This window comes from Ochotona curzoniae, unplaced genomic scaffold (assembly GCF_017591425.1).
Source record: "Ochotona curzoniae isolate NIBS_2020 unplaced genomic scaffold, NIBS_Ocur_1.0 scaffold_1852, whole genome shotgun sequence".
Lineage (NCBI taxonomy): Eukaryota > Metazoa > Chordata > Mammalia > Lagomorpha > Ochotonidae > Ochotona > Ochotona curzoniae.
This window is the reverse complement of record NW_024467087.1, coordinates 58,563,943-58,589,866: the sequence shown is the minus strand read 5'-3', so window position 1 is coordinate 58,589,866 and position 25,924 is coordinate 58,563,943. Positions and strand designations below refer to the sequence as shown.

Here is a 25,924-nt window from a genome sequence, read left to right as displayed (position 1 = left end):
GTTTTATAATTTTAATATCCAAGTCTTATACTTTTTAAAAAGATTTATTGGAAAGTGAGATATACAGAGAGGAGGAGAGACAGAGAGGAAGATCTTCAGTCTGCTTATTTACTCCACAAATGGCTGCAATGGCCGGAGCTGTGTCTATCCGAAGCTAGGAGCCCGGAGCCTCTTTTGGGTCTCCCACGCAGATGCAGGGTCCCAAGGCATTGGGCCGTCCTCGACTTGTTTCCCAGGCCACAGGCAGGGAACTGGATGGGAAGTGGGGCAACCTGGACATGAACTGGCACCTATATGGGATCCTGGCGCATGCAAGGCAAGAACTTTAGCCACTAGGCTACTGTGCTGGGCACATGTACTTTTCTTTTTATTTTTTTAAATTTATTTTTTATTGATTACATTGCATTATGTGACACAGTTTTATAGGCTCTGGAATTCTCCCCTTCCCTCCCCAAAACCCCTCCCCCCCCCATGGTGGATTCTTGTTGCATTACTACAGTTCAGATTTAGTTGAGATTCTTTTCTTGCAAGCATCTACAAAGCATAGAGTCCAGCATCTTATTGTCCAGATAAGTTCAGCAGTTTCTTGGGGAGACAGTCTCTGGTCTGAAGGTAGAGCCAACAGAGTATCATCCCGATCAAAAACCCCAACATTACATCAGTAGCAATTTATAATGTAATGGAATTAGTTGACATGGTATTGTGTAACCAGCATGTTAAAAGAGAGAGAGAGAGGGAAAAAAAAAGTGCAAGTTCTGAACCACATCCTATGACTTCTACATTGACATGACAATTATTTGTTTATATACAGTTGGATTCTATACACCTTAAAATGGCTATAGATTACTATGCAGCTGTCTCATGTCTATTTTAATTTTAGTATTTAGCAGTTCATAGCGTTGAAGCATGATTTTGCAGAACCTGGCTGTTTTTCAGGTAGTCTAACTCTATAACTCTAACAAGACATGTGTCAACAGTTTAGGTGAACAGTTTTAGGAGGGGTGTGCAGAGAAATCTTCAATACCCTAGTGAGGAGTAACTAATCTTTGTTTCCCACCCAGTGAGTTATAAGTGCATCCTCACTGCCCGTTTCCTGTTTCTAAGCTTTCCTTGTTGTTCTATATCTATTCTAGGGTTTTTTGTTTGTTTGTTTGTTTGTTTGTTTTGGGGGGGGTTCTGGAGCAATCCTGATGGTCATTACGAGAGAGGGTGGGGACCCAAAGTTGGAACCAGGCAAGAACCAGAGAAAGCTCCTCTCCCTAGTCCCGAACGAAGTTTACTGTTCTGTTTCTACAGACCACTCAGTGCTCCTGGTTGTCGTTCCGATGACCTTGGATCCTGCAAGGCGGGATATGGGCTTCTTCCATCCCATGCAGGAGATCCAAATGGAGATTGGTGACCTCAGAGTTCTTGGCCTCCGAAGGCACTCCAATTCCCCATGGTCTCCTTGGAGCTCGTACTGATAGTCCTTGGTGAGGATCTAAGGAGTCTTCAGGGTTGGGATACAAACCTCCTCCTGTCTGCCTGCTCCACTCTGGGGTCCCCCCACTCCCCCGCTCTGTGCATATGACCTCCTGTTAAGAGGTTGTTGGGATTGCTCCTGATTCCCCCATATGCCTTTGTAGTTTTGCTACTGTCTATTGCTGATTTGAGTCTGTTGTCTATGAGTTACCAGTTATGATCCTGATAGGTTATACTTCCCATCTTCCTCACACCTTCTTGGGTGATGTAAGATTTCTCTGCTCACATGTACTTTTCTTAAATTTATTCTAAAGTGTTTTATACTTACACTATGAGGAGAATTTTTGGCATGTTAATTGCTGCCAAAACAGGACCATTGAGTTTTGTGTTTTGATCTAGTGTCTGTCTTGATAAATTCATTTTTATGCTGATAATTTTAAGTGAAATCCTTAGGATTTTCCATATTATAAATCATGTTATCAGAAGAAGGAGATCATTATACTACTTCCTTTCCAATCTGAATGCCTTTCTAAATTTCTCTTGCTTAATTTGCATGGATAGAACCATTAAGTACAATGTTGAATAGCGGTGAGAGAATGAGAATCCCTGTCTGTTCCTGATCTTACGGGCAAAGCATGCAATCTATCACTGGTGTGATGTTAGCTGTGAATTTCTTCTTCTTCTTTTTTTAAAGATGTATTTATTTTATTGGGAAGTCAGAGAGAGAGAAGTAGATACCGAGAGAAAGAGCCTCCATCTGCTGGTTCACTCCCCAAATGGCCACAATGGCCACTGCAGAGCCAGTCTGAAGCCATGAGATTCTTCCAGGTCTCTCACATGGGTGTAGGGCCCCAAAGCTTTGGACCGTCCTCTACCACCCTCCCAGGCCACAAGCAGGGAGCTGGATTGGGAAGTGGAGCAACTGGAACATGAATCAGCACCCACGTGGGATCCCAGCACTTGCAAGGCGAGGATTTTAGCTCGTAGGCTAATGTGCCGGCCCAGCAGTGAATTTCCATAGGTAGCCTCATCTGACTGAGGAAGTGCCCTTGTCCTAGTATCTGCTTGATTAAAAGGTATTGGATTTTGCCGAATGCTTTTTCTGAATCTAGTAAGATAATTATGTGGTTTTTATTTTTTTTCCTATTGATAGGGTACATTACATTAATTTACAAATGATAAACCCAACTCGCATTCCTGGGATAAATTCCTTTGGAGATTGTTCCCAATTCTTTTGATGTATTTGCTGCATTATTTTCTAGTTTGTTGTTGACAGCTTTGTATCTATATTCATAAGGAACATTGGTGTGCAGTGGTTTGGTGATGTTTTTGTCTGGCTTGACTGTCAAATTAGTAATATTGACTAAGAATCAATTGGAAAGTGTTGCCCACTATTTCCCCTTCTGAGAAATATTTGTATTATTTCTTTTTTGAATGTTCGGTAAAATTCACCAGTGAAACCATCTGGGCCTAAGCTTTCTTGTGGAAATCTAAATGATAATCCCAAAATTCATATGAAAATGCAAGGGACCCAGAATATTTGAAACTATCCTGAAAAAGAGCAAAGTTGAAAAGCTCACACCTCCTCATTTCAAGAATTACTGGAATGTTATAGTAATCAAAATAATCTATTACCAGCACAAAGCTACACATATAGATCCACGCGATAAAAGTGAAAATTGAGAAATAAACATATATCCCATGGTCAATTGATTTTAGACAAGAGACAACTCATGGGGAAAGAATGATCTCTTTAACAGATGGAGCTGGGATAATTGAATAACCACATGCCAAAAAAAAAAAAAAATGAAGTTGAACTCTTACTTCAACACTAAGTAAAAATTACTGCAAAGATTTAGATGTAAGAGATAAATTATAAGACTCTTTGAAGATAACTTAAGGGTAAACCTTCATGGGGTTTTTACTCCCCTGAAGCCCCCTATGACTGGAGCCCTCTTTATTTCATTCCTTAAAAAAAAAAAAACATGCTTTGCAAATGGGGAAAAAAAAGAACAAAAAAGTAAACCTTCATGACTTTGTATTAGTGGTTTCTTTGACATGGTCTCAAAAGCGTAAATATTTTAAAAAATTGGAATTCATCAAAATTAAAATTTTCAACCATAAGAGGCATCTTCAAGTAAGTACAAGACAACCCACAGAGTGGTAGAAAATATTTGCATACTGTTTATCTCTTAAGGACCTTGTGTAAAACTGTTTATTGCCATTTGTCGTTACGGAAGCACAAATCAAATTCACAGGAGATAGCATTTAACTTGCACTAGGGTAGTATAATAAAGATGGACATTAGCAAGTGTTCAAAAGGATATGGAGAAATTAGAACCTTCATACATTGCTGGCAAACATCTGAACTTGTACACACACTTTGGAGAACAGTTTGATAGTTCTTCAGGAGTCCAACCACATGACCCAGAACTTCTACTCCTATGGGTACATAATATGTCCAAGAAAATCTAAGCTTGTTTGCCAGTTTTTACTGCAGCTTTATACATAGTAACCCAAAGGTGGAAACAACCCAAGTGTGCATTCTCTGATGACTAGATAAACAAAATGTGATTTATTCATGCAATATAGTATTGTCTCACAATAGAATGCCACGTGGATGAACCTTGAAAATACTATAATAAGTTAAGAAATCTAGTCACAACAAATGCAGATTGTGTATTTCATTTGTGTGAAATATCCAAAACATACATCTACAGAGATAGAATGGAATTTTATGGTTTCCAGGACTTGGGTGGTGGGAGGGTAGAAATGAGGAACAGTAACTGCTACTGAGCACAATATTTCTTTGGGGAATAATAAAAATATTCTGATATTGGTGGTGATGATAAATAAAGCTATTTTTTAATTAGAAGGAAATAAAAATGATTGGATCTTGTAGTAGATTCATTATGCATTTTAGCAAGGGAAAATGAGAAGTTGCTTCAGGAATTCCTTTAAGCTTAACCACTTTTCTGAAAACCAAATGTGATTCTTTTTTTTTTTTTTTTACTTTTTTAAAATCATCCAAATGTTATATCGTAATTTCTCAGTTAAAAATCCTCATGCAGTATAAATCTTCTATTCAGGGATGCTATCAAATGAAGTAGAATCAAATCAATTTTTTATCCTTCACCTGCCAAAACAAACAAACCAGACACTCCCAAATCTAGCTTTAAAAGTCTGGCACTTACCTCTCTAGCCCCATCACCAGCCATTCCCTTCTCTGCTTTTCACAACTCTTCTGAGTTTTCTGTGTTTTTCCTGTGTCTAGATTGCATTACACACCTCTTCCTCTCCTGGAAAACTGCTTCTCCTTCAAGGCACAGTTTAATTGTCACTTTCTTGGTGTTCTTCCTGGCTCGATAGGCAGAATTAATTCCTCTTGCTTCTGTCTTAATAGTATTTGTTTTTGCTGGAGGCATATCACGTTATATTATACTGTGGGTGTTTAACAATTTTTGTCCACTGCTTTTAGATCTATTGAACATACCTAGTATAAACCTGGCCTGTGATAAGATGCCAGTCAGGACATAGATGCTTACAGTAAGCTAGCTGCTGGTGGTCTGCAAAAAGAAACACAAGCTCACACTCTTCTGTGCTTCCTCTACCTAGATGCTTGCCTACAATAAGGAAGAGGAGTCTTCAAAAGTGTGTGGAAATTGTGTATTATGGAAAAAATTATGCATGGATTTCAAAATTTCTTCTACCAAAATAATCTTCCATCTTTTCATGAAGCTTCTGAAGTAACCTCACATTTCCTGAGCCCCTCTGAATATGTCTAATGTCATGGGAGATATACATATCTAAAATGATCCCTGCATTTATCTAAAGCATAAAATTTAAGAGATAAAACTCAAAAGTGGAGTTGGCATTATGTTACAGCTGGTTAAGCTGTTCCTTTAATGCTAGCACTCCATATCAGAGCACCAACTGACTCCTGAGTGCTTCACTTCTGATCCAGCTTCCTGCTAATGTGCTTGGGGAAGCACACATGGGAGATTCCAATGGAGTTCCAGACTCCTGCCTGCAACCTGACCCAGCATTGGCTATTTCAACCATTTGGAGGATAAGCCTGCAGATGAAAGATTCTCCCCCTCTCTGTGTGTCACTCTGCCTTTAAAATAAATAGATATTTTTAAAATCTAAGACTCAGGTGTATGCTGTAACTAAAAAGCAACATAAAATAGTATATAATACAATGTACAATCATTTAAATCGGATTAGAAAGGCATTAAGAATTCAGTGGAAAGAAATCAACAACACATCTTATTCCCACATCCCAGATATTGGAGCTGCATGACACAGTATTTCAGGCAAGTGAGAGCTCTAGAAATGCTGCCCCATGGCTCTCCTCCAAGTCACATACCCTCCCTCCTTCACCCTCTTAGATTTGCAGAATGACAGCAGGAAGCTAAAAACTCTCAGCACAGTGGTGGACAAGGAACAAAATGCACTCTTAATCCCTACTCCTTGGGGCATTTCTCTAGACTCTGAGCTCTCTTCTGCTGGTTAAGGAATAACTGCATATTTCTCTCTTTCAGGGAACTTTAAAAAATCTCCTTATTCATTAATATTTATTGAGTCCTACATTAAAATTCTGATGGCACTATAAAAATTACCCCAAAAGCAATAGCTTGAAACAGCAGCAATTTGTTCTCTTACATTTATGGAGGTCAGTCAGTTGTCTGAGTGTTACAAAGCCAAAATTAAGGTCTAGGCAAGGCTACATTCCTTCTGGAAGCTGTAGGGAGAAATCTTGGTAACTTTCTTTTCCAGTGACTGCAGCTACATAGAACTTCAACAAGTTCGTGGAAAATGAAATTAAATGATGACTTGTTTGAGTGAAAAAGTTGTAAGATTCTTACATGCTGGGATTTTTTTAAAATACACATCATGAAGATGTGTATCATGTGTATCAAGAAGATGTGTATTATGAAGAGACTGTGTGTGGAATTCAAGAAAAGATTTGCACCAAAACCAAATAACTTTTTTTCAGCTTTTAACAGTTATTTGTTTGTGGGGCCATATCTGTGGTGCCAGGCTGTTCCACATTCAATCCAGTTCCTTGCTAATGCACCTGAGAAAGCAGAAGATGCTCCAAGTTCATGGACCTCTGCACTCACTTCGCTGACCCAGAAGACCAACCCAGCTCTGGCCATTGCTGCCATTTGGGGAGTGAATCAGGAGACAGAAGATCCATCTCTTTCTAACTATCCCTTTTAAATAAACCTTTAAAACAAAATATTTGGGCCCCATGTGGTAGCCTAGTTGCTGAAGTCCTCTCCTTGCATGCAATGGGATCCTGTATGGGCACTGGTTCATATCCTGGTTGCCCCACTTCTCTTCTGGCTCCTGCCTTCAGATCAGCTTAGCTCTGGTTGTTGCAGCCACTTAGGGGATGAACCAGCAGACGGAAGATCTTTCTATATCTTTCTATCTCTTCTCTCTGTAAATCTGACTTTCCAATAAAAGATAATTTTTTTATAAAGCAAGTTATTATTTATTTATTTGAGAGGCAACCAGCAAGAGTGGATTTCATCACTTTGTTCATGCCCCAAGTGCTGTGTGAGAATGGCAGGGACCAATTTTTTCAGCCATCACTGCTGCCTGCAGGAATCTGCATTATGAGGCTGGATGCAGGAATCAAATCAAGGTGATGCAATTCAATAACAAGGAATGAAATCCTGGCTGAAGTCACAGGGAGTTTGCCACACCCATATCCTTGCCACCAGTGCTTATCCTGTACTGGGGGCAGCTGCATGGAGGCAGTGCAGGCCAGAGCCATGGGCCTTAGACTGCCTACATTTCTTGGCCACAGTAGCAGCATAGCTCCTCAGGGCTTCGAACTCCTGAACACACAAGTCCATACTCAGGTGACAACCACACTGATGGAGACCTGTACACACCTACCATGTACCATTGTCTTGGTCCCACAGGCCACCAGGTGCTCAGGGAAGGCATAGAGGCGGCTCCACACATGGCGCCACACTGGTCCCTTCGCCGACTTGAGCACCTCTTTCTGATATCTGTGGGCTCCCAATTACCTTTTAATTGCATTTTCATATTTTTTAGAAAGTTTTGTGTATTTATTTATTTATTTTGCCAGATCATATTTGTAAAGAGGAGAGAGAGAAAGGTCTTTCATCTGCTGTTTCACTCCCCAAATGGTCCCAATGGTGGGAGCTGAGCCGATCTGAAGCCTGGAGCTGGGAGCTTCTTCCAATTCTGCCAGGCAGGTGCAGGGTATCAAGGCATTGGGCCATCATCTACTGCTTTCCTAGGCCATAAGCAAGGAGCTGGATAGGAAGCAGAGCAACTAGGACACAAATCGGCACCCAAGTGGGATCCTGGGGCTTGCAAGTTAAGGATTTAGCCATTGAGCTATCTTGCCAGACCTACATTTTCACATTAAAAAAAATACCCTTATGTATTCCTTATCTGTGCTCCTTTCCTCCCACTTCTTGCTTCCATCACAAGGCTTCCTTCTCTTCCAAAGGAAATCTTCCCCCTGCCTCCCCTCCAAAGACACTTAGGATTATACTTTGGCCCACCCAGATAATGCAGGCTAATGTCCCTATCCCAAAATCCTTAGTTGAATCATACCTGCAAAGCCCCTTTTGCCATATGACATAGGTTCGAGGGACCAAGATATGGAGATCTCTGGGAAAGGCTGTCATTCAGCTTTTCTCAGGTACTTACTAGTAGCAGACATTGTACTATACTTCCCACCTGGGGACAAGTATTGTATTTATAGCTTCTTTTCCATGCTCTGCTGTTACCTGGCAGACAAGGTCCAAGCAAGCATGTAGCAGGGGCCTTCAAGAATTGGGGAAACTGAATTAAAAGATATATTTATTCTGGTGCAAAAATATTTTTGAAGCCTGTGCAGAGCTTTTTTATAATATGCTTTTTCCATGATTTTTAACACTTCCTCATATATGACAGATATCAGCTGAATAATTAATGATAGGAGACACTCTGTCACACAGTAGAATTTCAATTAACTTCATTCAACAAATTATTGGAGCAGGAAATGGGAGGGATTTAGGTATCCAGATACTTAGATACAATTCAAAAAGCCAGTTGTTGAGTTCCTTCTGTATGCCAGCTATCTTGCTAGTTATTAAAAACTGAGACATGGGTAAAGCAGTCCTGCCTCTGAAGGAGAAATAGCAAACAATTACGTATGCTTAGGATAGCTAAGAATGGTCTCACTAGTGAAGAAGCATTTCCTAGTCCACAAGCACCTCTGAGAGGAGCAGGTTAATGGATGCCCCATCCAGAAGGAATCCCAAAGTTTAGCCAGCATCAGCACCATCCATCCAACCATTTTCTACCTTATGTACTGTTGACACTCTCTCTCCAATACCACTGCTGAGCACTCTCCAGCTTCTTGCTCACCCCTTATCATAGGGAGCTGAAGTCTCTTTCAAAGTTAACACAATTCTAGCTTCCATCAGACTGAAATACTGCCACTGCTCTTCCTAGCTCTTCTGCCTTCTGCAGCCCCATAGAACAGTCTACTTTTTCAACCCTGTGACAGCCATCCAACTCTTTCTAGCCCTAAGTCTTCACATTCATCCCTATATATACTCAATAAAAATATTTCTGGTGTGGCTAACACCATTCATTCTAGGGTCTTGAAATACAGATGAGTAGACAAAGTTTTGTCCTCTAGGAGTTCCTAGACCACATGTCAATCCAATGTAGTCAGTTTTCTAGAAGAGTTACAAAGTGATGTCAGAGCCAGAGGAGGAGACCAACCAGGTACATATGCATAGGGTTATGAGGTCAGGAAAATAGCATTTCAGCTTGATCTCATTCAAATATTATTCACTATTTCTTCAGTATCTTCTATATGTCAGTTACTTTGCTAGGCTCTAGAGAGGCAATTATGACCTAGGATTTATGGAACAAACAGTGACAGGCAAAGAGAATAACATTTGCAAAAGCTTGATGGCCTTCACCTAGTTAACCATTTGATTCACTCATTGAGTTTTTACTATGTTACTGTGTGCCATGAAGTGATTCTGGATGCTGGTGACAGAGCCAACCCACACAGATACTATTCCTGGCTTCCAAAAGCTTGTAGTCAACTGGAAAAGACTGACAAGTAACTTGGTGTCCTAACATAATGTGGCTGATGGCTATAACCAACCAGCAAAGGGTGCTAGGAAAGTACATAAGTGAAGACCTTAAACCCTGTGGGATTCTGAGGAGGTGCTGTGTTCAGAGTGACTTTTGTGAAGCATTAAGGATGTTTTGGTGCTTGAGCTGAATCTTAAAGGAGAAAGCCAACACCAGCCAGGCAATTGTCAGAACAAAGGATAAGGCAAAGGTAAGTGAATGGGCCAAGAGAGGACAGCATGCGAGTACAAGACTTGTGTTGTCAAGAGGTCAATATGACTTAGTCAGAAAGTTTGTACAGTTAGTGGCAGAAGATAAGGCTGGGAACTCAGGTGAGGACCAAGTCCTTAAGGACCTTGGTTGCCGTACTTAGGTCTTTGGGCTTTATCCTGAAGGCAGTGGGAAGCCAGAAAAGATCATTAAGCAGGGAAGTGACACAATCAGATGTTTCTTTGACAAAAATAGCTCTGGCAGCAGTGTGGAGGATGAAATCCAGGGGGTGAGACTAGAGGCAGGAAGACTGGTACAGTCAGTCAGGGGGGCGATAATGAGGACAGTGGCAGAGGAAATAGGGAAGGAGGGGCCAGAGGGAGGCCTTATGAGGTAGAATTATCAGGGAGAGGAAGGCAAGGTAATAAAAATTCATCCTAAGGTTGCCAGTCTGAAAAATTCTGGTAGGAAGACAACAGGAAGTGAGAGATTCAGGGGGTGATGATGAAGTCACTGTTGATCATGGTGTCATTGAGGTAGCTGAGAAGCAGAAATCTGCAATTGGTTGGAAAAGGGACATGGAGTAGGGTGGTCTGAGCATGACTGAGGATGGCATGTGGAAATAAGTTCTAATTCAACAGATATTTGTTGAGTGCTTCAGATTTGTTATACACTAGAGGAAACTGTGAGGTCCCTGAAGTTAGAAAGATGACTAAGACAGTTTCTGCCCTCCAAGAGCCCAGCCTAGCCTGGAAAACAGATACAGAAACAATGAATAATCAGGCAGCAAAGAAGTACAGCAGTAGAGGTATGTATGGTGGTTTTTCTTGAACATTAACCTAACTTGAGGGGGAAGAGGGAAGGCCTTCTGGATTAGTGCTGTCTCAACTGAATCTTGAAGAAGAAACCAGTTAACCATGTAAAAAGGAGAGGGAAGAACATTGCAGGTGGAGTACAGCAAAAACAGAATCAGGAATTACTTGAGACATGGAATTAACTTTTCAGATTCATTAGAGTCCAAAACATGCATGAAGCTAGAGGACCTAAAGGGAGGAACTGGAAGGAAATACCTGCTGTGTTTGGGTGACTTGGAATGTAAGCAGTTGGGAGCTATTGAAACTTTTAAACAAGAGCTACAGAGCTACATATAAATGGACCAGTCTGATGGTTTTGTGTTCACTTCCAAGAACATAAACTATGTGAACAGAAGGATTTTGTCTCACTGCCTAGAATAGAGAACACATGGTAAACACTCACTAGATGTTTGTTGAAGGGAACAATTAATGGAGAGATTTGTGTGAGGACCAACGATGCTATGACACTAAGTCAAGATACAGATGCTGAAGGTCCAGCCTTTTGTCGGCAGTGGAAGGTACAAAGAAGGTGTTGAAGTCAACAACTGTGTGCCACACTTCTGTCTGGTAGATGGTGATACCTGTGATTTTTTTTTAATCCTCCTTTCAATTTATCACACAATGTGCTATGTCCTGGAGATTGCTATATACCAGGAATGCAAAGAGAATGAAGTTGATATGACCTGCCTTTAAGAAACTCTCGGTCCACTTTCAGAAACAGACTAATCTATGAAATAATAAGAATGTTGTGTGCCATAAGTTATTATATAGATATTATACATATAGGTATTATATATCATAGTTATTATATGTCAGTGCTATGAGAGAATTCAGAATTGGTACCCACACTATGTAGGCAATAGCTAATCCTCATGGAAGAGTGGGCAAAGGCTTTGTGGTAGTGGCATTTGAGCTGGCTTATCAGACATAGTAAACATAGTTGCTAGTAGAGCAGGGAGAGCCTGGCATGCTAGGGTAAAGAATTGTGTACAGAGATGTAGAATTGTGAAAAGGCAAATGAGAACAGGGATGGCAAGAAATTCTCATGTTTTGTGCTAATTCCATGTGATTGATAGTAGCTACCAATTTCCGTGTGTCACCATCTACTTAGACACACAGGTTTCCTTTATCTCTAAATCCTGCTGGCTCTACCTCAGTGGTTCTTGATTCCAACTTTTTCTCTGTGCCTCCGACTGCCATTGTCATACCAGGACCTCATCAGGGCTGTGTTAAGAAAGATTCTGAGGCCTCTTCTGGGCCTGATGGGAAAGAATAACATAATCAAAGAGTAATGTCGGCCATGGGTGTCGAAGTCAGGAATGGCAACATGCGAGCAGCAGGAGTTGATAGCTTAAAGACTGATTTTGAAGTGCTTATGGGTTAGAGACATCCAGCTATAAGTAGATAGACTCCTCAGAACATAGGCCAGTGATAAATAAATAGATTTTTGAAGTTACCTGTATATAAATCAGATATGAGCAAACTTTTTCTGTAATGTTCCAAGTGGTATTTTAGACTTTGCAGGCCATAATGTCTCTGACACAGGTTTCAGCTTTACTGTGCTAGCATCAAAATGGCCATAGGCAATATTTAAATGAATGGGTATAGCTATGTCTTAATAAAACTTTATTTTCAGAAACATGTTAGACCAGATTTGGCCTGTGTGCTATAGTTTGCCTACTTGCAATGCAAATGTTTTATAACAGTTATGGGATTTAACATATTATGCTTATTATCGGACAGGACTTGAGTTTGGGTTCCAGCTCATGCATACGAAAATTGTAACTAGACCTTGGAAAAGCCAGTACAACTTTCCTAACTCCATTTCCTCATCTGTGGATTATAGAATTGCTGTAAGGAATAACTGAGGTATTCTGTGAAAGCATTAATTATAGTACCTGCCACATTACTACTGGGATTGTTAGCAATGTCACAGATTTTAATTAAGATCAGAAGAATGATCAGATCACTAAGGAAAAGTTGGTAGAGCAGGAAGGAAACAACCTCAAAATTTAAGGGTTAAATAGGAAGAAACTAGAGAAGGAAACACTATAATAGGTGGACAAGAAACAAGTAGTATGTGGGAATTAAAGGAAAAATGTTTTTTAAAAAGCTAAGGTCTTCCATGTTAGAAAAATGGGCAAAGGACATAAAAAGACAGATATCAAAAGACTTACAGATGAAATGAATGCAAAACTTCAATGAGACAGGAGAAATAAGTTCTGTATGGCACAGTAGTATTATTACAGTTTATAATGCCTAAAATATAATGGATTAAGAACTAAAAGAAACAGAGTCCAAATATAAAGAAATGACAAGGAAATGGAAATGCTAACGATCATGATTTGATCATTACATGTTGGGTACATATTATTAGTTAAATACCACACTGTATCATAAATATAGTTATTACATTTTAATTAAAATTTTTAAATGTAAAACACACATACTATTTATAAATAGTAAACACATAAAATATTCAGTGTCACTGGCAACCAAGAAATGAAAATGAAACCATGTGTTTCTAGTGCTTGTCTGTAAGACTGGCAAAGATAGAAAGATTGACACAATATGACCAAAGCTTAAGGGGAAAAAGACATTCTTGTGTGTTTGTTAACAGAAACTCTTGTGTGTTTGTTGGTGGGAATATAAATTTTTTTTTTAGATTTTCCAGAGGACAATTTAGAATATGTATCAAAATAATGAAAAAAGTCTATTCTGTAAGTTAATGCTATCCTAGGAATTTTCCCCAAAGGAGACAGAAAATTATGCAGATATAGTTTTATATCTTTAAGATTTATTTATTTATTTCAAAGTCAGAGATATGGAAAAAGAGAAGGATGGACAGAGAGAAAGAGAGAGAGAGAGAGAGAGAGCGCTTCCATCTGCTGGTTCACTTCCCAGATAGCCATACCAGCCAAGACTGAGCCAGGAGCTTCGTCTGAATCTCCCATGTGGTTGCAGAGGCCCAAGCAATTGAGCTATTTTCTGCTGCTTTTCCCATGACATTAGCAAGAAGCTGGATCAGAAGGAGAGCAGCCAGGACCCAAACCAGCACCTATATGGGATGCCAGCCTTGCAGATGATAGTTTTACTCCCTGTTTTACAATACTGGCCCCACAAATGTATTTCCAGCATACATATATTGATATTACTCTCAGGATCAAGATAGAAAACTCAAACTAAAATATTCAACAATAGGAAAGTTAAAATGACAGACAGTGGAATATTCTGCTGTCATTAAAAATAATAACACAGCGATACATTTATGGATGTGGAAAGATGTGGACATTTGGGGAAGATGATCAAATGGCATGGCCTCCATCAAATGAAACTATGATTCTTAGCAAAGAGACTGCTTGTTTTTATTTTGTTTTCTGGGTAGTGAGATTTTAAGTAGTTTCATTTTTCTCTTAGTTTGAATAGTTGAATTTTGTTTTTTAACTGAGCACCTGTCGTTTTATAGAAGCAGTAGCTAGTGCTATGCTGGTAAATAAGCTCTCTGAAAAAGCCAAGCTCAATATAGAGCAATTGCAAATTTGGATGATATAAATCCTCCCAAGGGCTTGCAAAATTCTTAAATATTCAACACTCTGCTCTCACTAGCCGGCTCTGCTGTACCACTTCCAATAACTTTAAAACTAAAGAAAAAACCAGTGTATGTTTACCAGTGTCAAATGTTGATCAAATGACATGAAGAATAAAAATTGCCTGTCACTAGTGGGCCTGGTTACAGTCAGTTGTGGAGTAAATGGGAAATAAAGAAGTAGAGCAAGCCAGACATTTTATAATTAATGAAAGGACAGTTGCTTATGGAGATGCAGAATCAAGGGAAGTTTTGAGTTGGTTGGTGGGAAGAAATACTATAATAAAGTTTTGATTTATTACTTTTGAGTAGAGTTACATGCACACAAAGGTTCTGCAAACAACGTGTAATATTGGGGTTATTACTTAATTTCTATGTGATGGTCTTTCAAAATGTTTATGGAGAATGGACTAAAAAATGTAAGTTTATTTTGGCACAAAAAGTTATGAAATCCATGCACACGGTGGGGGGGGGGATCTTCATAAAGTTTAGAGAAATGTATATTCTGAAAAAAACTATGTATGAGTTTAAAATATTTTTTCACCCAAACTGACTTATCCTTACTTCCATTTTCCACAAACTTTTTGGAATACCATTGTATATAAGGAATCTGAGGCTCAGAAAATGAAGTTGCTTCCCTCTGGTATCACAGAGGGTGGGATATATTTGTGTATTCCTGTTGGGTTTCACCCACTGAGAATACTGAGAGAGGTAAAATGTGACCAATAATGTGTATGCCCCCATCCTTTTCCCACCTGATTCTCCTCTCCTGTGGTTCTAGGTTTTTGATTTGTTTTTTTGTTTGCTTTTTTTTTTCCCCTGTGCTGGTCCTCCTAATGCCATGGCAAGCCATGAATTTTGATGTGGATTGTTTATCCCTGATGGCATGAGAACCAAAGAAGACCTAGCGTGGGGTGGGGGGAAGCATGGTTATTAGAGACAATGAAGTTCAGTATGTTGTATACTGATCTGTAGAATTTAACAACTAAGAGATTATTAGGATATTTTCACTGATGTAAAAACACCAGATTGAGTGAGCAAATGAACAAAGAAGAAATAAAGGCAGGAACAAGATGGCGATAAATTAGGAAAGAAAGATTTATAACTGATTACTAGTAAAATACGTATAATTTTAAAAGCTTTTTACTGCTCAGTTTATCTCAAATTTGGCCAGTAAAAATTCCCTTTAATCCAGTTCCTTTATGTTTTTTTTTATTTTTAAAATTATTATTTCTTACTTCTTTATTATTATCATTTCATGATATAGTTCCATAGGCCCTGGGATTTCCTTTCCCCCCTCCCTAACCTCTCTTCCCCCTCCACTAAATTACCCATTATTATTACTGTAGTATAGTTCTTCATAAATAGTCATATGTCCATCATTGTGGAGATGGACAATGGCAGAGAGTCCAGCATCCTATTGTCAAGATACAGTAAACAGTTTCATTGTAAGTCCATCTTTGTCTGGAAGTAGAGATGCACACTACATTGTATTCTTATATCTGGATATGATAGTCTCTGTTACACAGTTACTGTACATCCCCTTAAATGAAAAGTCACAAAACAAAATCAACAATGGGAAGAAAAAAAAAATTTAACAAAACCATGAAGTTAAATAACATGCTACTGAATGACTAATGTGTTGCTGAAGAAATGAAAAACAAAATCAAGAACCTTCTTGAAGAAAATGATGCTACTGTATGATCTATGAGTCAGTGAAGAATTTAATGAGAGCTTTGAAGAGATAAAACAAAAAATAAATATATAAAATCCATGACATATAGATGTGTCTCCTGTAGGCAATAAATAGATGAGTTTTGTTTTTTTTTTAATCCAGTCTACTAATCTATGACATTTGATTTGTGAGTTTAAGCCATTTACATTCAGGGTTGATATGAATGGGTGGTAATTTGGTCCTGTCATTCTAGGAATGGGTTGTTCATTAGTTTAGTCTCCTGTTGTCATTTTACTGGGATGTTCTTCACATTTGCCTTTGGTTTTGGTAGGTCCTATTCCTCTTCTCTGTCAAGAGAACATCTTGAAGTATCATTTATAGGGCAGGTTTGGAAGAGACATATTCTTTTAACTTTTCTTTAGTGTGGAAGAATTTTATATTATTTTCAAAGACAAAGGAAAGCTTTATTGGATGTATTATCCTGGGCCGACATTTTTTTGCTTTTAGAATTTGGAATATGTTGCTCCACTCTCTTCTGACCTGTACAGTTTCCTGTGAGAGATCTCCTGTGAATCTGATTGCTATTCGTTTATATGTCAGTTGATTTTTTTCACATACACATTTAAGGATCTTTTCCTTATGTTTGATTGAAGAGAGCATGATTATCATGTGTTGTGGTGAAATCACTTTTGGTCAAATCTGTTGGGAGTTCTGTGCCCCTCCTGGATGTTGTTTCCCAATTCTTTCTCCAGATTAGGGAATTTTTCCCTTCAGATGGTTATAGAGACATCTGCTGGGCCCTGTCTTGCAGCGGGAAATTCCTTGCGGCCTTGCCTGCAATGGAACAGTTCTCTTCACACCTTTGTGTCCTCCACACCCACTGCATGGACCCCAGCATCTTTCAATTCTTGAATACTTTTTAAAGCTTGACCCAGCTCTGCTTTCAGCTTTTTGTTTGCTTCCCCCGGTGACAAGAAATATCTTCCAATTCTGAGATTCTTTCTTCTGCTTGCTTCATTCTATTTTGGAGACTCTCCACTGTACTTTTAATTTGCTCCACTGAATTCTTAATTTCTGATAGATCAGCTTTCATTTGATTCATTTCCGATGTGACATATTCCTTAAATTCCTTGAATGCTTGCTTTATGTGCTTCTCATTGTTGATAAGAAGTTTTATAATGAGTTTTCTGAATTCTGTGTGCCCCATTTTCTCGATGTTTTCCTCAGTTAACTCTGAGGTTGGCATAGGGTTTTGTTCCTTTGCAGAGGAGTCTTCAGTAATATTCATTTTGCCTCTGTGTCTTCTTTTGCTCTTGGTCATTGTACTTCTGGTTATCAGGTTCTTCTCCTTGGGGCAGGTTTCTAAGCTGTGTTACCCATGAGTCTACAGTTTGATTTTGCTTATTGCAGTTGGTACAGGGCACTTTGTTTGCAGTCGCTTGTGCTACTACCTTCAGCAAGTTCCAGGTCTGGATTTTTATGTTAGATTTCCACCATGGTCTTCATAGCCCTAGCTCCTGGCTCACCACTCTTCACTTCCTGTTATACTGTGCTGAGGTTACACTGTTGTCTGTACAATCTTTCTCCCACTTTCAGTTGGAGCAGATCCCAGGATTAGAGAGACACCAGGTGTCCAATATAGCTAGGTTGTTGGTGGTGCTAATCTTGCACGAACCTGTTGGCCATTAGGTCTGATGGCAACACAGACCTATTTTGACCCATATAATGCCGGATTCAGATTTATTTACCTATAGAACCATTGCAATGCACTGAGCTCAGTGAGTTCACTCTCAGCTCAGCACATATGCAGTTCACTGTTGTCCCCTGCAGTCTTAAATTCTTTGCCACACTATAAGAAATGCTGCTTGATGTGCCACTACTAGAGTTCTTGATCTGCTGGCTGTCACGTGTGAGGGCTACCTTGACCTATCTTGGGTGGAACCTGTAGGATGCCATGTTGTTGCAGGTCATTGTGCAAGAAATGAGTTCACTGCCAGCTCAGTGCATGCACAGTACTATCCCATAGTTTTTCTCCCTACACAAAATGGCATCTGATTCAACTCTAGGGCTGACAAATCCACCCTATTCCCTCACCACCAATCTGGGACCTTCAGCTCTCTCTGCTCCTGGTCTAACCTAAGAGACCAGTAGGATGAACAGTTCTTTCGGTTCACCTTCTGAGCTTCCAGTGAACGTCCCTTCCTACCTTGTTACTGTTGGAGTTCAAATGGCTGCTCACTGAATGCTGCTGGGGTATCAGTTACTGCAACACCACACTGTTGTGTCTGCTGCTTTCCTGTGTCTGTCAGTCTCCAGGTACCCCTATGCTGCCATTCTGTCTTCTGCTATTTCCTGGAATGTGCCCTCTCTGGTTCACACTGGCTAATGTTTCTCTGTCTGTTTAAACATGTCCTTACCCTATTCTGCCATCTTGGTTTTTAAAATTATTATTTATGATACTTTTCCATAGGCTCTGGGATTTCCCCCCATACCTGGTTTCCCCTAATATATTATCACATTGCATAGCCCTTCATAAACATTCGTAAGTCCATCTTTCCACTATTAAATATATCCTGACATTGTAGGTATGGATGATGGCAGAGTCCAGGATCCTATTGTCAAGATATATTTAACCATTTCATTGGGAGTCCATCTTTGATTTGGAAGTAGAGATGCATCCTGTACTGCATCCTCACATCCAGATGTACAAAGCCATAGATCAAAGTTGACAACAGGACAAATGATAGAAAACTTACAACAAGAAGAAGCTAAGTAACATGCTACAGAATGACCTATATGTTGCTAAAGCAATGAAAAAGAAAAAAATCATAATTATAAACCTTCTTGAAGCAACTGATGCTACTGTATGACCTATGTGTCACTGAAATTAATAAAAAAAAAAACTGTTTTTGCAGAAATGACAACAAATACAAAAATATCAGTGCCCATGAGATTAGAAAAACAATATTGAAAGAGACATTTGTAACATCAGGTGCTTACAAATAATCAAAATGTCTCATATAAATTATCTATTAATGCATCTCAAGGACTTATTGAAAGAAGAAAAAATCACCAGGAAGCACAAAAAGTAAAATTCACAACAAAAATAAGACAGGGGGCTAATATCCAGGATATAAAAAAAAATCCAGAAAAACAATAACAATAAACCAAACAAAGCAGTTAAAAATGGGGGAAGGAAATGAGCAGACACTTTTTAAGGGAACAAATGAAACTGGCTAGCAGATATATGAAATAAATGCTCAAGTTCCCTAGTAATAGAGGAAATTCACATAGAAACAACACTGAAGTTCCACTTACCCCCAGTGAGAATGGCCCACATACAGAAAATGACCAACAGTACCTGCTGGTGAGGATGTTGTGGGAAAAGGTACCCTACTCCACTCCTAGTGAGACTGTAGATTGGTGCAGCCACTATGGAAGTCAGTATGGAGAATACTCAGGAAACTGAAAATTCAACTACCATATAACCCAGAAATCCTTCTCCTGGGAATATATCCAAAAGATCTGATACATACACATAAGAAAGCAATATGAACCACTATATTCATTGTAACCCAATCATCAATCATAAAAACATGGGAAAAGCCTATATGCCCATTGAAAGAAGCCTGTATTAAAGAAACTATGGCATATCTATTCTATGGAATACATTTTAAAAAATGAAATTCTATCATTTGCAACCAAATTGGTCCAACTGGAGATTATTATGTTAAGGGAAATGAGCCAATCCCAAAAGGACAAATATGATATGTTTGCTCTAATATAAGACAACTTCCATCAAAAATATAAAACAAAACAGTGAAGATGAATACACATGTTTAACCTCACAAATTAAAAATGTAATAGAGAGCAGAGTACTGTGAGTCAAAGAAAATCAACATATTACATCTCTACTATGGAATAAAAGTATACTTACAATGAAACTTCTAAATATATCTTGGCAGCAATATATTAGACTTTCTACCATTGCCTATACCAACAGTGTCAGGACCCATGTAACGAGCAGAAAAATGGAGTCATCTGTTTTCATCTCTAATTTTAATTAGTTATTCCCTCATGCTGCTTTTTGTTAATATGGCTAAAAGTTTGCTTTGCTCATCTTTTTAGAAAATGGCTCTTGTTTCAATTTGTAGTTTTTTAGTTTCAAATCCTATGTGTTTTTTACATGATCCCATCTATCTTAGCATTTTTGCTTTCTTATTAGCACAGTTTCCCAAGTTCTCTAAACTTTCCCTGCTGTAGCCTTGTAATAAGCCATTTCCCTCAAAAGCTCTGTCTCTTTCAGTAGGAACTGGCATTTCAGAACCACAGTCTAGGTATGAGATGAGCTCATTGCTACTGACACTCATTTTCTGTGAACCAAGCTAAGAGATACAGAAAAAGTTACTAGAAATTATGAAAATATTGATGGAAATTGATTGTAGGAAATAATCCAAATCCATAGTAATACTCTGAGGGGTGGGAGAGACCTTCTTCAGAACAGAATGCTACCTAATAAATGTACAAAAGATAAAATGCAAGTCACAATTTTGGCAGTACTAAGTGTAATTGTTTTTGGCAAACATCACCAGTTGAATACTAATGGCATTGAGCAAAAGGTTCTTGGGGAACAAGCTATTCACCCATTCTCAAATTATCAAATTATCTGTAATCTCAGATTACAGATTATTTTCTAATTACAAAGAGGGAAATGTACATTTACAGTGGAAAAATCTGGCAATTACTAGGCTAAACAAGTGACTAAACTCAGCATTGGCAATAGCGAGAAAACTTGACATTGAGCCTCCTGATGTGATATAATAAGAAGTAGAGAAGATCATTTATGAAATATTCTTACAGAAAATTCTTCTTATGAATCTATATATGAAGAAGCAATGAGATAAACCTAGAGTGGAGACATCCAACAAGTCAACCAGCTTGAACTCTTCAAATAGCCATCATCCTGAGAAAACGAATTAAAGTAAAGGACTTGTTCTGGATTTAGAAAACAATGAACTCTAGCAATCAAATGCAAGGTGTCAACCTTGAATGCATCTTGAATTGGGGGGCAGAATCATAAGCAGCTATTAAAAACATTCTTGGAATGATTTTGGAAATTTGATTATATAGTGTGTGTGTGTATGTGAATATTATTGAGCTGGTATGATTCTTTCTGGTGTGATAATGCAGAAGTCTTCTTTTTCTTAGGACATGTATGACAGATTATTTCAGAGGGTGGGGAGAGAGTGATCATACCAAAAGGGAAATTAAGAAACATTGGTGAATCTAGGCAAATAGTATATGACTATTTGTACTATTCTTTCAACTCTTCCATAGGTTTAAACGTTTTCAAAATAAAAAGGGTTTGGGGGAAAGTTCTTAAGGCCAATGAAGATATAAGATTTAGGAAATAGTGCTGTGGTGGTTAGATATATACTCACAAAAAAAGAGGAAATCAGATTCTTACCTCCCAGCATAAAAATCTAATACTTTTCAAGAAAATGGAGAAGAATACCTTTGAGACCTTGACTAGGCAAAGATTTATTGTCTCTAACAATAAAACAGTGATCCACAACATAAAAATTTTACACATTAGACAATGTCAAAGTTTAAAACTTGCAGTTCAAAAGACACTGTTAAGAAAGTGAAAAGACATCACAAAGACTAGGAAAAATCACATATATGATAAAGGCTTTTTGTTTAGAATACAACAAAAACAGGTCAGTAAAAATGTAGATAACTCAATTTTCGAATGGACAGAAAGCTTCAATAGACATTTCAAAGTAAATATATGAATTATTAATAATCACACAAAATGCTCAATATCATTAATTATTAGTGAAAATGCAAGTTACAGTTTCCATATGAAACCTGTGAATATCTTTTAGGTTGACTGTATTTAGGACAAAAGAGTAGGCAATAAGTATTGGCAAGGATACTTAGAAACAAGGACCTTTATACAATTGCGTGTAGGAATGTACAATGGTCCAAAAAGACAAATTTATCATCTATTCCAGCAAATCTAAGTATCTTTTTAATAGAAACAAAAACATGCATGTGCGTGAAGAACCTGTGCATGAATGTGCCTAGTAACTCTGTTCATTCTAGCCACAAGTAAAACAACCAAAATGTCCATCAACTACTACATGGATAAATAAAGTGTGGTAGAGTCATACAATATAATGCTGCTCAGGGATAAAAAAGGAATGAAATACTAATACATGCTTCAGTATGAATAAGTCTCAACAATACGATGTTTCGCAAATACTTCCCTAGATATTTACCCAATTAAGTTGAAAGCATTGTCCATACAAAAGCCTACACACAAATGTTTATAGCTCCCTTATTCATAATTGCCAAGATCTGGAAGCAACCAAGATGTCCGTCAATAAGTGAATAGACAAAATTGTGGTTTAAGCTATACAAAAGAATGTTGTTTAGTAATTTTAAAATGAGATGTCAGAGCATGAAAAGACAGGATGCAAACTTAAATGCATATTGCTAAGTAAGATAAGCCAATCAGAAAGGGCAATGTACTGTATAATTCCAACTATATGTGTAAAACTATATATATAAAACTATAGACAGTAAAAAGATAAGGGGCTTGGAGAGGTAAGGAAAGGCAAGGAAAGGAGGGGTGAATAGGTGAAGTATAAGAGATTTCTAGGGCAATGAAACTGCTCCTTATAATTCTGTAATGATAGATACATGACATCACAAATGCATCTTAACTCATGGAACTGTTTAGCACTAGGAGTGAGCTGTGATGTAAACCATGGTCTGTAGTTCATAATAATGTTATCAGCATTATAACAGATATTCTGTAGTCATTCTAGATATTAATATGAAAACCTGTGCAGGAGAAAGGTTATGAGGAACTCTGTCCTGTCTGCTTATTTCTCTATAAATGAATCTTGAAAATTCATTAATTTGAAAAAAAAAAACATGCTAAGTAAAAGAAGCCAGATAGAAAAGATCACTTTATATAATTCCGCTTAATATGAAATCCTCAGAAAGGTAAATTTACACAAACAGAAAATAGATTAGAAGTTGCCAGGGCAAGGAAGAGACGGCCACAGTTACACCCCCCCCCCCCACAGCAGACCCCTGTTCTGCATTGTCAGCAGTAGGGAGGGAGGGAAGTGGGATTCCTGAGGGCCTCTTGGCATCATGTGCACTTTGTGCATGTACTGGTAACCTCATCATTAGATCTGTGCTTGAAGATCAGAGAAGGGAAGCCAGAATCCTCTCCAAAAGTAGCATTGGATTGTTTGGGAAGTTATTGCAGGAATGGGTTATTACAAGTTCATGCAGTGATTAAGAGATGGGCCAGTAGGGGCCAGGCATGATAGTCTAGTGGCTAAAGTTCTCGCGTGGCATATGCTGGGATCCCATCTGGGCGCCGGTTCTAATCCTACCAGCTCCGCTTCCCATCCAGTTCCCTGTTTGTGGCCTAGGAAAGCAGTCATGGATGGCCCGAAGATTTGGGTTCCTGCATCCGCATGGGAGACCTAGATGAAGCTTCTGACTCTTGCAATAAAAATGAATAAATCTTAAAAAAAAAAAGTTGCCAGAGCCTGGAATTAGAAACAGAGATTACTGAAAATCAATATAAGGGATCTTATCAAAGCAATGAAAATTATATACTTCATATGAATGAATTTTATGGTAAATAAATTATACCTCAGTAAAGCTGTTAAGATGCATTTGATGTTGCATTTTTTTTTTTACAGATATAGTTATTTGAAAGTCTGACTTAGAGAGTGAGACAAGGAGAGATCTTCCATCCATTGATTCACTCTCCAAGTGGCCCGAACAGCCAGGGCTGAACCAGGCTGAAGCCAAGAGCTTCATCTGGGTCTCTGATGAGGTTGGCAGGGGCTCAAGCACTTGTGCCATCTTCTGCTGTTTTTTTCCAGTCCACTATCAGGGAGCTGGATCAGAAGTAGAGCAGCCAGGACACAAACTGGCACTCATGTGGCAAGCTGGCTTGACCAATGCCATGACACTAGTCTCTGTGCATTTTTAAACAAATGCACTACACAGTTATTATAATTGGGAATTATATACAAAGGTATGATGAAGTCCTCTGTTTATGGATCAGAAAAATTAGCATTGTTAAGTAGGCAACACTCCCAAATTGATCTATGGGTTTGATACAGTCTTTGTCGATACCCAGGTGGCATTTTGCAGCTGATACAAAGAGTCATACAGAAATCCAAGAGACCCAGGACATCTAAAACATTTCAAAGAAGAAAACATTTGAAGAACTCGCAGTATAATTAAAACAGTATGGTCCTAGTGTAAGGATCAACTTACAGAGCAATAAAATAGAGTTTAAAGTCCAGAAGCTTTGCGCAGTGGCAGTATCATAGCCAATGAGGTTTATCCGAGGCGCAATTATTGCTAATTGAAAGCTTTCCCCAATACCCCACTGTGACGACTTGAAATATAGTTGGCATTGGCAAAAAAAAAAAAAATCCAGAAATAAATCTTCATTTCTCTGAGGTAGCCAACTTATTTTTCAAAACAGGTACTAAACAGTTCAACAGGGGAAGAATAGTTTTTTTAAAGATTGATTTATTTTTATTGCAAAGTCAGATATATAGAGAGGAGGAAAGAGAGGAAGATCTGTCCAATGATTCACTCCCCAAGCTGCCGCAACAGCCCCAGCTTTGCTGATCCAAAGCCAGGAGCCTGGAGTGTCTTCCAGGTCTCTCCCAGGCTAGTGCAGGGTCCCAAAGCCTTGAACCATCCTCCACTGCCTTTCCAGGCCACAAGCAGGGAGCTAGATGGGAAACCAGGGCTACAGGGATTACAACCGGCACCCATATGGGATCCTGGTGATGCAAGGCAACGCAAAGACTTAATCTACTAGGCTACCATGCCGGGCCCAGAACATTTTTTTTTAATTAAATAAATTATTTCTTTTTTTTTTTTACTTTTTCCATTTTTTAAATTATATTTTTGACAATCTTTACATAATTAATTAGGGCAAAAAGGTTCAAGGCTACAAGAAAGTGGGTAAGACTATTATTTACATATTGTTTCCTTCATGTATCTGAGGTAAAGGAGAATTTTAAGGGAGAAGCCCCACCTACTCTCCCACCCTCCCCAGGTCCCTGATGTGGGGCATGCTCTGAGATTCTTGCTCAAGTGGTTTCGATAGTTCACCACTTATGAATTGCTGCAGGTCTCATCACTCCAAGCAAGGTGAAGTCATTGAGGAATCCACTGACTGACATAGTCCATCATAGAGTCTCCGTTTGTCCAGTTTTTCACTGCCAACATATAGCTGAGGTGGTTGATTGGCTTGTTCTGTCCTCTGTCTTTTTATGGTTAGAGTTCTGAGTCCGGCAGTTCTATTGGGGACATCCCCAAAGAGACTTTGTCTGAAGTGTTCCCAGACCAAATTCTTGTATGTGCTAGCAAGTACAGGGCCCAGCATAGTCCATCGCTCCAATCAACTGGTGATTACAATTGCTGGGTTCATTGTGTTTCCAGCCCTGACTTCCACTGGAGCCAATGGTTGCTGCAGCCCAGCCTGGTTCTGCCCAGCACGCACTCAGCTCTCACATAAGCCAGTGGGAACTGCAGCCTAGTCAGAGCGACCCACAATAACCCCCACCAGACCCGCCCCCTACACTGGTTAGCCAGTATGTGTAGCAGACTAGTTCAGTCTGTCCCACATCCCATTCATCTCTCATACCTGTCAATGGGTATTAAAGCCTAGTTCCATCTAACCAGCTCAACTATCCAGCCCTCACGGATGTTGTTGAGTGCCTCTCTGTCTAGCCACCCCAGCCCCTGTCCTAGTTTTCATGCCCTCCAGTAGGAGTGGTAATCCAAGAGGGAGGAGCCCACTATTTCCCTCCCAGTCCACTCCCACTCCCGAATTATGCACTCTCCAGGTGGTTCTGTGGTTTAATTTGACAGAATTAGCCTCCAGTGTCAGCTTCTGCCAGCTGATGCTGCAGCTAAGCCCAGAGAGAATAGAATAGAACTGGG

General features: G+C 39.0%; 1 protein-coding gene and 1 pseudogene across 3 annotated transcripts in view; both read left to right on the top strand.

Annotated features, from left to right (window-relative positions):
* Nucleotides 1-25,924, top strand: part of HDAC8 (histone deacetylase 8) — a 259,389-nt gene that overhangs the window by 37,976 nt on the left and 195,489 nt on the right. The window lies entirely within an intron of this gene.
* LOC121169618 lies at nucleotides 24,266-24,441 on the top strand (annotated as a pseudogene).